Source organism: Grampus griseus, assembly GCF_964374135.1.
Source record: "Grampus griseus genome assembly, chromosome: 5".
NCBI lineage: Eukaryota > Metazoa > Chordata > Mammalia > Artiodactyla > Delphinidae > Grampus > Grampus griseus.
The window spans coordinates 110,555,192-110,569,744 of record NC_138998.1 but is presented as its reverse complement, the minus strand read 5'-3'; positions in this window follow the sequence as shown (position 1 = coordinate 110,569,744).

Here is a 14,553-nt window from a genome sequence, read left to right as displayed (position 1 = left end):
ATTTACAGATAATTTCATAAAAAACAATGGTTGTAAGATACAGAAAAAGATAACTGAATATTCTGACCTTTGTCAAGGATCGAATACAGTTCTTATGTATAAATTTAATGTTTTTTTCTTGTGCTTATATAAAAAATTATTCCCATCTTTCTAGAATTCCTATTGGTATAAAACTGCTGTTTGAAAAAGTCTATAGTTTCTCAGTTACTTACTTTGTTCCCAGATTTAAAGATAATTCAGTCTTTCACTGCTAAGTGTAATGTTATCAGAGGATTTCTTTGTAGATGCAATTTATCAATTTAAGGATATCCTCTTTTATTCCTAATATGATGATAATTTTTATAATGAATGTACCTTGAATTTTGTTAAAGGCTTTTACTGTATCAATTAATATAATTATGTTTTCCTTCTTTACCATGTCAATATAGAGATTACATTTGAAATATTAAATCATTCTTGCATTTTTGGGATAAATGCTACTTGGTTGTTATGTATTATTATTTGTGCATATTTATATATTATAAAATATATATTTAGTATATATTATACAAATTTATTTATATATTGCTGAATTCTTTTGCTAATATATTGTAGGGGAATTTACATCTATATTTATGATAAATATTGGTCTCTTTTCTAGTAATCTCTTTGTCTGAATGTGGTATCAGATTAATGCTGCCCTGATAATATGTGTTGCAAGTATTCCGTCCCATTTAAATTTCAGAGTTTGTAAAGTATGTGTATTATCTCTTCCTTAACATTGAATATTTTGAATGTTATCAAATAATTTTGAATAAAATACAGCAAAATGTAGAGAACACAGTTACAAAAGATATCAAAAGCATTTTAGACACAATTTGAATTATGTAATTTCTTAAAGTCTTAAACATTCTTAATATCTAATTGACGGTGGGTATCCAAGAAAGAGTTTAGTAAAATATTTCTTTTTTAACTAAAACTAAGAATTTCTACAAACTATTTGTATTTTAACTCTTTCGTATGTATATATTTGTGTGTATAATATATATATACATATATATATACAGATGCATACATATGAACATATATGTCTTACTTTTAATAAATTCTGTCAATTGCTTATTTTGAATTAGCAGAACATCTCAGCCTGTTCAGATGCCATAATGAATTATGTATGTATACCACAACCAACTATATATATGTTTCTGCTCCATAGTTTTCCAAAATTAGTAACAACATTGTGCTTTTACAACAATGCTGTGCTCCATCAAAATTTGTAGTCACATTATCACCACAGAAACAATTTTTTCTTCAACAGTGTTTCAACTTAGTTTGTAAAAGCATTCATAAGAGTATCTGATGTTTCACCTTCAAAAGAATAAACTTCAAAAATCTAAACTGCTTTCATAAATTGAACCAAAATAGAGGTCTATTATGGAATTCATCTAACTGATTTTCTATTTCAAGCACATAATATAAAACCAGCAGAAATATAACATCTCTAAGTTCTTATGGAGCTGAAAAATTCCATTTTCACTTTTTGTATGTGCCAAATTAATTTAGAGAAAGCCTAAAAATGAGCCAAATTAATTTAGAAAAATAGTCATTTGTTCAAAATAAAAAGTCTTGTTTCATAGAGTAATACGTAAATGCCATCCTACATATGTATAAGTCAAATTTGGGTCTTCAGGCAAATTTTTTCCTAAATACCTACTTAATTTTGAATAAGTGCTGCAGTCTCTGGCAGATTTGCATCGTATAGTTACATGTAACTTTAGGTACCAACAGAGACCTGATAGTATATGGTCAATGTCAGTTAAGTATTTTGTGCAAATTGTATGTTTATTTTGAATATTTTTGGGAAAAGGGATGTAGTTCTTGATTTTTTGTTAAGTATAAACTTTATTGGTAGGTTATGCTCATTGCTTCTGAAGCCTATACCAAAAAATTAAAAAGTGATCCCAGAGAATAAAATTAATAAATAGCTTAGTATCAACCCATAAAACAAAGGACAAAACTATTATAATAAAAGAGGTCATACTATCTTCTTTATACTCTAAGCCAGGACTGTTTGTCCTCTTTTCTCCACACATATTTCACAAAGATCTAATTTATAATTTGTCATATCTCTCTTGGATTATATGCCTGATGGGCCACAGGATACCTGGGTAGCACACCAAATGCCCAGCTGGGGTAACAGTATTGAATATTTCTCTCACTAGTAGACACCCAAGATTCACAGGTCCTAGTCATCCTAAGCACTCATGTCAGAGTACACTTCATTTCATCAGTAAGTTGAGTGTATGGGGGAAGTCTCCTAACACATACTGTAATAAAAAGTTAGTAATAATGCCTCATTAAAAGTGAAAAATCCCACCAAGCGCTAAACTGCAGGAGACATAGGGACAGCAGGAATAAAACAATATGATCCCAGGTACACCGAGATATATGCCACTCTGATTATATGAACTATTCATCTTCCTTTCTCTTGGCTACCATATCATTATTTTTACATTGTCACATAGCAAGAATACATTTTATAGGTGAAATTGAACTTTCATTGATTTGATCTTAGGTTGATTTTAAACTTTGGAATCAACAATCTCTATTAAAAGATTTTGACTTTAAAATTGTTATTAAAGGCAAAGCCATGTAATGTTTGAGTTGATAGAATGTCATTCACGAATATTGGAAGGAGAAATGTACTAAGAAAACCAAAGGCAGAGAGTAGGATGGTGGGTTATAAAAGTGAACAGAGGAATTTTCAGTTACTAATTCACTTATATAATACATATTTATTAATGCAATAATTACACCATTTAACTGCACCCATACAGTTTAATAATACTACATTACAGTGGATAATTTATATTTGTCAGCATTTATCTCTGAACTCTATGAATTACAGCTATAATATGATTTGCTTGCTTTCTTACCTTGCTGTATACTTATTGATACAATCCTGAGGATTTCTATAGTCTTTTAAGCCTGACTCTTTTAATACTTTTTTTGTTGCTGGGCTGTTTTTGTTGTTGTTATTTCGGCCAGAGTCCATTTTGGAATACTTCTAGTCAGGAAGACCCTATCTACTTGCAACCTGAAAGATATTTTTATGTTTCTCTTCACAATTGAATGTGATAACTACATATAGAAATCGATGATCAAAATATTTTCTCCTCAGAACTTTGTAGGCATGGCTTTACTGGTAGATATATGGTATTTGATACCAATCTGGTTCTGGTTCTTTATAATAAGCCATGTTTTTTCTCCATTTGGATACTTTAATATTTACTTGTTTAATATTGGACTTTTGAGATATCTCACAAGAATGTGTCTGTTCATAGATTTTGTTTTTGTTTTTATCACTCAGTGTAGATATTTCATTAGATTGTTACCTAAGTGTATCATCTTCTTTGGAGCATTTGTAAATGACATAGTGTTTTTAAACTTTGATTTCCACAGTTCACTGTTAGTATATAGACATAAAATTGATTTTTGTTTGCTGATGTTATATACTTTGGTCTAGCCAAACGTGAGTTTTTTAGGAGCTTCTTGGTGGATTTCTTGGGATTTTCAATGTAGACAATCCTGTCATCTGCAAATAGGGAATTTTCTATCTTCTATTCAGTATCTGCAAATAGGGAATTTTCTATCTTCTATTCAATTTTTAGCATTTTATTGTTTCTTTTATTTGCTTTATTACAGAGGTGAGAATTTGCTGTACTATGTTGAGTAAGAGTGATGCGAGCAGAAATCCTTGCCTTGTTCCTGAGCTTATAGAGGAAGTGTTTAGTTTTCCACTAGTAAGTATGATATTAGCAGCTTTTCACAGATTCTCTTTATTAAGTGTATTCCTAGTTTTTGAAAGATTTGATCATAAATATGTGTTGGATTTTATCAAATGCTTTTTCTGGGCTAAACAATATGATGATATAATTTTTCTTCTTTATTATATTGATACAGTGGATTGATTGATTGAGTTTTGAATGTTGAACCAGCCTTGCATACCTGAAATAAACCCAATTTGGTCATGGTATACAGTTCTTTTCATTCATTGCTGGATTTAATTTGCTAATATTTGTTAAGGACTGTTTATTCTAAGTTCACAAGAGATGTTTGTAGATTTTTTTTTTCTTTCTTTTTTTGCGCTACTTTTTTTCTAGTAAGGTAGAATTTTAACCTGAAGACATTTGAGTCCTATCTCAGTTTATTGTTTTTCTTAGTCTGGACCCCTTGAAAGCAGAAACCTTGGATGTCACTTTCTTATTCATGAGGTAATTTAAGGAAGCTATAGTGAGAGAGCCAGCAAAATGAGACAAAAGGTGGAAAACCAATAAATGCTGTGTTATCACACCAGTGTAGGCAGCAGACTGTAGACAATGGGGCTGAATCCCCTGGGGATGCTGTGAGGAACTAAGTGAATACATCTTGTCACAGACTGAATCATGTTCCCTCCAAAAATATGTATGTATTAGATTCCTAACTCCTAATACTTTAGAATGTAACTTTATTTGGAAATAGTGTTGTTACAGACGTAATTTGTTAAGATAAAGTCATACTTGGGTAGGATGGGTCCTTACCAAAAAGAGGAAATTTTGACGCAGAAACATAATCAAGGAGAAAGTCTTGTGGAGATGAAGGCAGAGAGCAAGGTTATGTTTCTACAAACCAAGAAATGCCAAACATAGCCGGCAAACTACCTGAAACCATGAGAGTCATGGAGATGATTCTCCCTCACAGCTCTCAGATGTATACAACTCCTTGATCTTGAAATTATAGCCTCCAGAACTATGAGACATTACATTTCTGTTAAGTCACTCAGTTTGTGGTACTTTGTATTGGGAGCCCTAGCACACTAATATATCAATGGGTCCCAGAGAACAGAACACTGGGCCATTTTATCTACTGATTCCTGTCCCCTGTTGCTTGAGGTTTGACCACAATGCCATTAATTCTTTCACACTTTGGGGCTGTGCTGTCCATGAATTGATAAAAATCCTACAACTTTGGAGGAAGCTCCCAAGGAAAAAAAAAGTCTGAGATAGATGCAGGTGCTTCTGGGAAGACATGAATGTGCACAGAAAACTCCCCAAACAGCTTCAGTGAAGTCAGAGGTGGGCTGACATGATATGACACCAGGGACAATTGTGTCTGCTACAGTAATAGTCCCTGTTCTTCTTACATCATTATTTCCTTCATTCTCTTTTCTACATTCATTTTTAAAAGTTAGACAAATAAAAGCTTTCTGGATTTAATTAGTGATGTTGAGCATCTTTTCATATGCTTCATTTTCTTTCATATTTCTTTATTTTTTAAATATTTGCATTATATTCTATGAATCACTTATTTTTTCTGACAACCTTACATTAAAGTTCCTTTATGATTAAGGTGACTTTGTCATTGCTGCATCTAAAATTATATATTTTTCTGTGAAGCCTGAAAATTCTACCAATGTATGGTTAAATATCATTTCTTTGCACTGCATTGTGCCAGATCACTATTTTTTAGAGTGTTTTTGAAAATTCTATCTGCACTCTATATTTTGACTTCTCTATTTTAAAATCTAAATAACCAATTCAAAATAGCCTGGAAATTTCTTCACTACTTTAAATTTGATTTTAGAAGTTAATTCTAAATCCATATGAGTGCATTTTTTGTGAATGAAATATCTATATCTATATCTATAGTTTCATTTACATTTATGACTATTCTTTAACCACTTATCACACTCTTTCCATTTCTTAACATATATATACAGAAAAGCACATAAAACATCTAATACACTTTAACAAATAATTATATAGCAAATATCCAAGTAATCTATAGAAAAAATGAGGACATAATAAACACAAAATCCCCACTGGGCTCCTTCCTAAACATCCCCCTTTTTGAGGTTGCCACTGTCATTACTTTGTAGTAATTATTGTCTTGCCCTCCTTCATAGTTTAAAAAGGTATATATCTGAACCTCAAAAATTATATGATCTAACTTTCCTATTTTTGATCTTTATATAAAATCATATTATATTTGTTATTTCAGACTTCTTTTTATTCAACTCTACAATGGCATTTTTCCTGTGTAGGAGTTATAGTTTCTTATTTCTTTGCATGTCTCATCTTTTTGTTGCTGTTGAAAACTGAATATATTTAAAATAATAACAATATGTGGCAACTCCTGTAATCAGATCCTTTTCCTCCCAAGTTTGTTTTTATTGCTCTTTGTTGTAGTTATTTTTGTTGTTGTTCAGTTACTTTCCTGGACCAATTCTGTAAGATCTGTATTCTTCGTTGTGTGTTGTCACTCAAGTATCTACTTAGCAATCTTAGTAGCCATCTAATGATTAGATAGAGATTGACTTAAATGCCTGGAAGCAGTAACTAGCTATCTTTTCTGAGTGGCTCTGTGTGTGTGTTGAGGTATGCCTTTAGTGCTCTAGTGGGTAGTTTACAGCTCTGCCTTAGACTCCATTATCTGTCTGTACAGAACCTGAGTGTCAGCAAGAGATGAGATTAAGGCTTTCTTAGTTCCCTTCTGGTCATGTGCACATCCCTTCAAATGTGCATGTCCTTCTATTTTTTTAATTAATTTTTATTGGAGTATAGTTGATTTAGAATGTTGTGTTAGTTTCCGCTATACAGCAAAGTGAATCAGTTATACATACACATATATCCACTCTTTTTCAAATTCTATTCCCATATGGTTTATTACAGAGTGTTGAGTAGAGTTCCCTGTGCTATGCAGTAGGTTCTTATTAGTTATCTATTTTATATAGTGGCGTGTATATATCAATCCCAATCTCCCAATTTATCCTTCCCATGCCCTTTCCCCCTTAGTAATCATAAGTAAGTTTGTTTTCTACATCTGTGACTCTATTTCTGTTTTGTAAATAAGTTCATTTGTACCATTTTTTTAGATTCTACATATAAGCGGTATCATATGATATTTGTCTTTCTCTGTCTGACTTACTTCACTCAGTATGACAATCTCTAGGTCCATCCATGTTGCTGCAAATGGCATTATTTCATTCTTTTTTATGGCTGAGAAATATTCCATTGTATATATGTACCACATCTTCTTTATCCATTCCTCCATTGATGGACCTTTAGGTTGCTTTCATGTCCTGGCTATTGTAAATAGTGCTGCAATGAACATTGCAGTATATGTATCTTTTCAAATTAAGATTTTCTCCGGATATATGCCCAGGAGTGGGATTGCTTACCTTCTAGCTTCCCAGGAATGTTTTGGAGCTTTTCAAACCCTATATGGATATCTCATTCCTCAGTTTTCCCTTTTAAGTTTTTTTGTCTGCCTCTTGTTTGCCCTACATGGCTTTGCCACTTCAGGGAACTGAAATGTGAAATAATTGTTTGACTTTTTAGACAAATGCTCTGGGGAAAGGGCTGTTCTGTACTAAGCAAGCTCCAAGTCAGGTGAATAAGGACAAGTTTTGTGAATTGGGCTTTTCCAAGCAGGTCAAATAGAGACAGTGTTCTGAGGATGGGGCGTTTGAGGGCATTACAAACCTGTTCTGTCCACTCCCAAGCTGCCACATTGCTAGTTTTCAGAATTATCTTGGTTGCAAGGCTGCTAGTTTTCAAGACTAGGAAGAGAGGGAAGATAACTGACAGGTTAAAATACCACAAAACTTACTGATCTTACCAAGATGAATAAATATTCGTGGGACCGTTGCAAGACTGGTTTATTTTCAGAATTCTAAAAAGGTTGATTTTAACAATTTTGACTTGTTCTCCTTGCTTTTGGGGGGACTGGATTTTGCTATTTTGGAAATGCTTTACTCTCAGTATAACCTTAATTTCCAGTTCTTTGATTACTAATAAGGTTGGACATCTTTTCACATGTGTATTGGCCATCAAAATTTTCTTTTTCTATTGAGAAATGTATAATCTAAAAATCTCATTTTTTTTTCCTATCAAGTTGTTGGTCTTATTCTTATTTACCATTGTGTGTTTCTGCTCTACACAGGATATGATTCCTTAGTTGGTATATGAGTTGCAAATAGCTTCTATTACACTGCGATTTGCCTATTTTCCTTCTCTTATAAAACATTCTGATGAAGAGAATGTCCCAGTTTTAACATAATACAATAAATCAATCTTTATTTTTATAGTTAGTGTATTTTCTTTTCTTGCTTAAAAAATATATCCTATATTGAGACTATAAAAATATTATTTTATATAACATTATAAAATATTATAACTGCATTTCACATTTAGGTATGTAATACCTTGAAAATAATTTTCTCATGTAGTTTGAGGTATTAAAACAATCAATTTCCATATGTATACGCTATTTTCCAGCACTGTTTATTTAGAAACATTTACTGTACCCATTTATATGCAGCACTATCTTTGTCCTATATCCAATCTCAGTATATGCAAACATATATCAACACTATTATGTTCTATTTGTTTATTCGTCTATTGATGTAACAGTACTAGACTGCCTTAATATATATTTATATATTTTTAGTATTTCATATTTGTTTATACTGAAGAAAATAGAGAACAGAAACCTATAAGGTCAGACCATAGAAGACCATGTTTCTGTGGGAGAACTTGGAGACACATTGGAGATAGTAAATATAAGGACAATACACTATTACATTATATTAAAGATACTTTCATATAGAGGTTAGTTTCATTGTACCATCTGATGATTTTCTCAAATGAGATAATCTCAGTCCTGTTATCTTCATTGCCCTCATTATTCAAGTAATTAAAGAAAGAATAATTATTATCAGTAACCATAATTTTCCATAACTTCTTCATAAAAGGTTTGTCTTATTCACTGTTATAAAGTGAATAATAATATATTCAGAATAATATATAATTATACAGAATTAATACTCCATAACAATTTGTTCAACAAATAAAATGAGGATTATAATTTTCGTTCATGAATTTAGAAAATAACACAAAATTTTGTTACACTCTTGGCTTGGTATTAAAGTTAATGTGACCTTTCCTATTTTCTTCAATAATTTTGATTTTTAAAAATTTCTTGACATTTTTTCTTAATATTCAAATGCTATTTTTAAACCTGGAAGCAAAAATTTTAATGTAGTTTACTATTATCCATATTTGTCATTGACATTACTTAATCTCTTCAAAGATTTTTATGAAATTTGGCTTTATTTGAATGAAAAATGAAAACTAACTTGTTAAATACAAATAAAACCAATATTAATATTAGATAAACCAACTTTGTTGGATAGAAGTATTGGTCCTCAGTTTTAAAAAAGTTGCCTATTACAAAATAAGTATGGTTTCTAAAGTGCCTTTATTTAACAATGACTTCAAAATCTGGACTCAAATATAATTAACAATTATCAGTGTTTGATAGATAAGTCAGCCTGACTAATGGTTTTTGCTTTAAGTCTCCATTTTATATGTTTATGTTATGTAGTTGTGCTTAAGTCATGTAAATGCTAGAGGCAATGTATATGAAATGGTAGAAAGTCAATATAGCCTCTGATGTTAAAACATAGTGGGTGCATTATTGGTAATCACAGCTACTGCGTGAAAAAATGTGGACAATTTTTAACTTAATTATGACAGTGAATTTTTAAGCATTTTCAAATGTTCATAAGAATGTCTCAAGCATAGTAGTGAAAAGTGTGGCCTCTAAAATAAGACTGAATTCAAATCAAGCTATATTGTTTATTAACTATACGACATAGACAAGTTATTTAAACACATTTTATCTCAGATTTTTCTTGTAAAATTGGAATAATAACAATCCTTATTACATAGAATTGTAGTGATGATTGAATGATATAATACATGCAAAACACTAAGGTAAGGAATAAATAAAATGTTATTTATTTTAGTAGTAGTATATTTATGTGATAATACAAGTTTCAATAAATCAGGCATAGTTTTTATCTATTTATGATAAATTCATCAAGTAAACAGAATTATCACACTCAGAACCAGGTAACATTCATATTTGTTCTGTTAGTACAAGCAACATCATTCCTCAGGTGGTGTTTACTTTTCTGACTCACTGATTTACACGGAAGTGGTAGATATATGTAACTCTTAACTTTGAAGCAAATAAGCAAATATTAATGTCAATATTTACAGAATTTATCAATTCATAGGATTTCAGCTAATGGATTTTTTACAATTATTTAACTGAAAATTATACTTCATTTATGTTTTACATATAGGTGTATACATATATCTCCATCTATGTATATATATCTTTAATAATATTAAAATGCAAAATTCTCATTTTATCAATATTTATACATATTACTTTGAAATATTTTAAAGTTATTTCTCCCACTAATCTTTTAAAAAGATATATTACAAAAGGCCCTTTTTATTCTCCCAAGCTTATAAATAATTTGAAAAAAAATTAGCATAAAGAATATGAGAAAACACAAGAAGTCAGGAACAATAGTTTGGAGACAATTATATATCCATTAGTTTTCACATAGCAAATTTTTAACTGAGGCAAATTAGAGCACAACAATTATGGTGATTTTTCTGGGTCATCGTGAAGTCTCTGTTATACCTCTGACTACAAAGGGGCACAGGAAAAATTCTGATGGGTGATGCAAATTTACCTTGATTGTATTCACATGATGCTATGGCTTTTTACAGCACACAGAACTGTGTACTAAAACAGTAAAATTTACTGTATGTAAATATATTACAATCTATTTTTTTGCGGTGCGCGGGCCTCTCACTGCTGTAACCTCTCCCGTTGCGGAGCACAGGCTCCGGACGCGCAGGCTCAGCGGCCATGGCTCACGGGCCCAGCCGCTCCGCGGCATGTGGGATCTTCCCAGACTGGGGCATGAACCCGTGTGCCCTGTATCGGCAGGCGGACTCTCAACCACCGCGCCACCAGGGAAGCCCTATTACAATCTTTTAAACGCTCTGGGATATTAAAGGACGAAGATGAAATGACTTCTTATTGTGGGATTTCACCGTAAGTAATCCCCCCAAATAACTGAAATATTAATGAAAATCAATGGCCAACAAATGCTAAAGCAATGATTCTAGTCAAGATCATCTTTGAGTCCTCTGCTTCTGCTAAACTTTGTGTTTATTTTTCCTGTCTCATGCTGGCATCCACTATTTTGATTAATATTTTGTATTAAAATGTTACTTTTCAATTTTTCAACTGCTTCAGTGTATACTTTTGTTTTGACTTTTAATTATTCAGCATTTATCAGTGATATGCTATTCTATTTTTACTCCTATTTTCCTTTATACATTGGTGATTTATAGAAAATAGTTCCATGGAAATGAGCTCTGCTAATGCCTTCTGGAACATACTCCTTGTAAAACTACAACCTGCTGATAAAACACAGTGGATTTGATAACTTCCAGTGCTTCAGGACAAGATAAAATGTGAGCTGAATGTTTTGGGCATTTCTACTCTATTCTCTATTCTTTAGGTGTCCTCTCTTCACTGGTTATTTCCTTTCTCTTTCTTAAAAATTACACAAAAATCTATAAACCCTCTAATCAACCAAGTTAATAAGGCTCTTTGCTTATAATTCTCTGGAGTGTTTCTATGCAAGGGTGATAGCAAATAATTGTGCACTGATTAAGAACCTATGAGTAGGATAGTAGTGAATGTAAGAATGGATAAAATGTAGCCATTAGCATTCCCAATATATGTCTACTAAGCAGGAATTTATACACACAGCTATGGCACAAAGATGACCCATAGAAAATGCACATGTCACTGAATAGATATGAATGAACAGAAATATGAGTTGATCTCTTTTATATTTTTGTAATCCCAGCTGAACACTGTTTTAGGATTTTAACTCTCCTTGAGTAATATTTATGCTCATGTATCTGATACACATTTGTATACAATGTGTATCATGAAACATTTCTGATATACAAACATAATTGCTGCCATTTTAGTAATCAAAGACAGTTATGTGCTTCCCTTTCATTTTACTTCAAAACAATCAAGATAAGAGAGAAGATTTAGAGCAAATAACAGAATGTATTTCTATCACCCTAGAACATTATTTAGAGAGGAGAAACCACAGGCATTTATTTATAGTGAAGTCTCTGTTTTTTTTTTTTTTTTTTTGAGCACGAGTCTTTTGTGGTCTCACTTAAGATACATAATTTTGGATTAGATGGTATGTACTATTGCCTCACTTTATGAAAACGAAATAGAAATATTCCCTTTTATACTCATATAATAACCTACAGAAGAGGACGTGATACTTAAGTCAGCTCTTCTCTGTACCCGCACAATTAATACAACATATATTCTCTAGATTCATGCTACTATATTATGTGATTTGTACATTTATAAATATATAAATATATTTGTATGCAAATATATATATTTTTTTAATATATAGATATTTATTACAATAGTGGACTTTTAGCAAAAAAGAATATCCCAAACTTTTTCACTTATATTCTAAATAGCTTTTCCCAGTTAAATACATGCATTAATTTTAATTACTGTAATATACAGAATATTAAAATCATTTAGACTGAAATACAAAGTTACATGTATCAATTAAAAACTGAATTAAAAATCATAAGAATGTATCGCTTGCTTCTTTTTTCCATTTTGCCTTCACCAAAACATGCGAATTCAGATGAATAATTACTGCTTCAAATTAGACACCTTAAGACCCATAGGCTTATTACAAAGATGTGGACACTGTTTAAGTCACTTGCCTAAAATCTGAGGCTGCCATCTGTACCTTCATGTGTTCTTTCATATTTGCTAAGTGGTGGATATTTTCTTTATCAAAAACTATCCTGGCCAGATGCTGTCCCTAAAGATACCTTCTAAAACTAAAGAATTTGGAATTGCCTGAGGATATACATAAGTAAAAATAAAGAAATAAAAATAAACACACACAACACAAATTCTTGAAAGAATGTTGTGACAAAAAGTCACTGTTGATACAATCTCATGATGTAATTGAAATTTTCTCTAAAGAAATTGATCTTCATATAGTGAAATAATGAAGCATTGGCATTGCAATCACCTTGGTAAGGTTCAAGGTGATCTTTACTAATCAATTCCTGATGAATATAATAGTGCAACAAAAGGAAACTAAAACGTAAAATTATCAACATGTCTTCAGCAAGCAGACATTAAATCAAGGTTGTTTTAGTGTATGAAACACTAGAGTGCCACAATGATTATACAGAAATAATTAAACAAAATCGATTTAATTAGTATGCAATTGTATATCTTCACGGATTTTAGATAAGATTATCTTTTAATTTAAATGTTATCTGCTATACAATTGTTGGACATAAGGAAAAGAATAAATAAATCTAATAAAATTAATAATATTTTGAAAAATTCTCCAGTGGAAAAATAATTTTTCCTGAAAATTTATCATTTCTGAAATATCACTAAATTAACATATTTTAAAGAAATATTTGTCATCATATTAAAAAAATATATTCTCCAGTGTGACAAGACCATCTTCCTCCAAATTTTAAGAATTTCTGGATATTTAGTCTATGATTTCCTTAACACGAACTGTTAGGAAGAAAGACAGTTCCAGAAAATAGTTACTCTGGACTGGAAGCATAGCTACAGGCAGTAGAGTTACTATACAGTTTAAATATTATTGTAATAATTTATAGCTAAGGTAAATATGTTCCAACAGGTATCATGAAATAGATTTTTAAGCATTAAGTTGAAAATAAAAATATTATCCAAAGCTATTAATTTTAATGGTAAATTTAATAAAATCATATGTTTATTTTAAAAATATTTAAATACTTTCCTTAGATTAAAATGATATAAATGTATGTTTACTGTTCTTCAAAATTTTCAGTATGTTTAGGTTTATAGAAACTAAATAAAACATAAAGTTATCTAAGGAAAATATAAAACCATTTGTCTACTCAAATTGAATAGTTCAGTATTTCAATGAATATTTTATGATATTTTGATTTATTGCTTTAATTTCCCACTCAACTTTATACTCATAAATGCAATCTATATGACTGTATGGTAAATTTTTGAAAGAGATATATAATAGTTCTCTTATCCTATAATTTATTCCATATTATCATTCAACATTTTGAAATATACTGTGATGTATTTTATGGCCTAGCATATAGTCTACATTTTTTTTATATTGATTAATACTCCAAATGTTTGGATGCAGAGTTTTATTAATATCAATGAGGTCAAGTTGTTCAATAGAGTTGTCTGGTTATTCTGTATCCTCACTGATTTTGTCTGCTTGCTATAGCATTTATTGAGGGAGAGATGCTAAACTCTTCAATACAATAGTGTGTGTTTTTAAATATTAAATTCTTATGAATTTCAGAAAGATAGTGTGTATATATACATACTTTTGTGTGTGTATATACACATATGTTTGTATATGTGTGTATATAAACATATGCATATAAATACATATATATATCATTTATATATATATATATACTACTTTCAGAAAGTCATTAGTTTTGACAAAATTGAAAGTGACCATACATTTCACCAACTTTAATTCTCTCATATTTCAGATGATGCTTGAATCTGGAGAGTTTAAATATTTTTTCCAAAAATTAAAGAGAT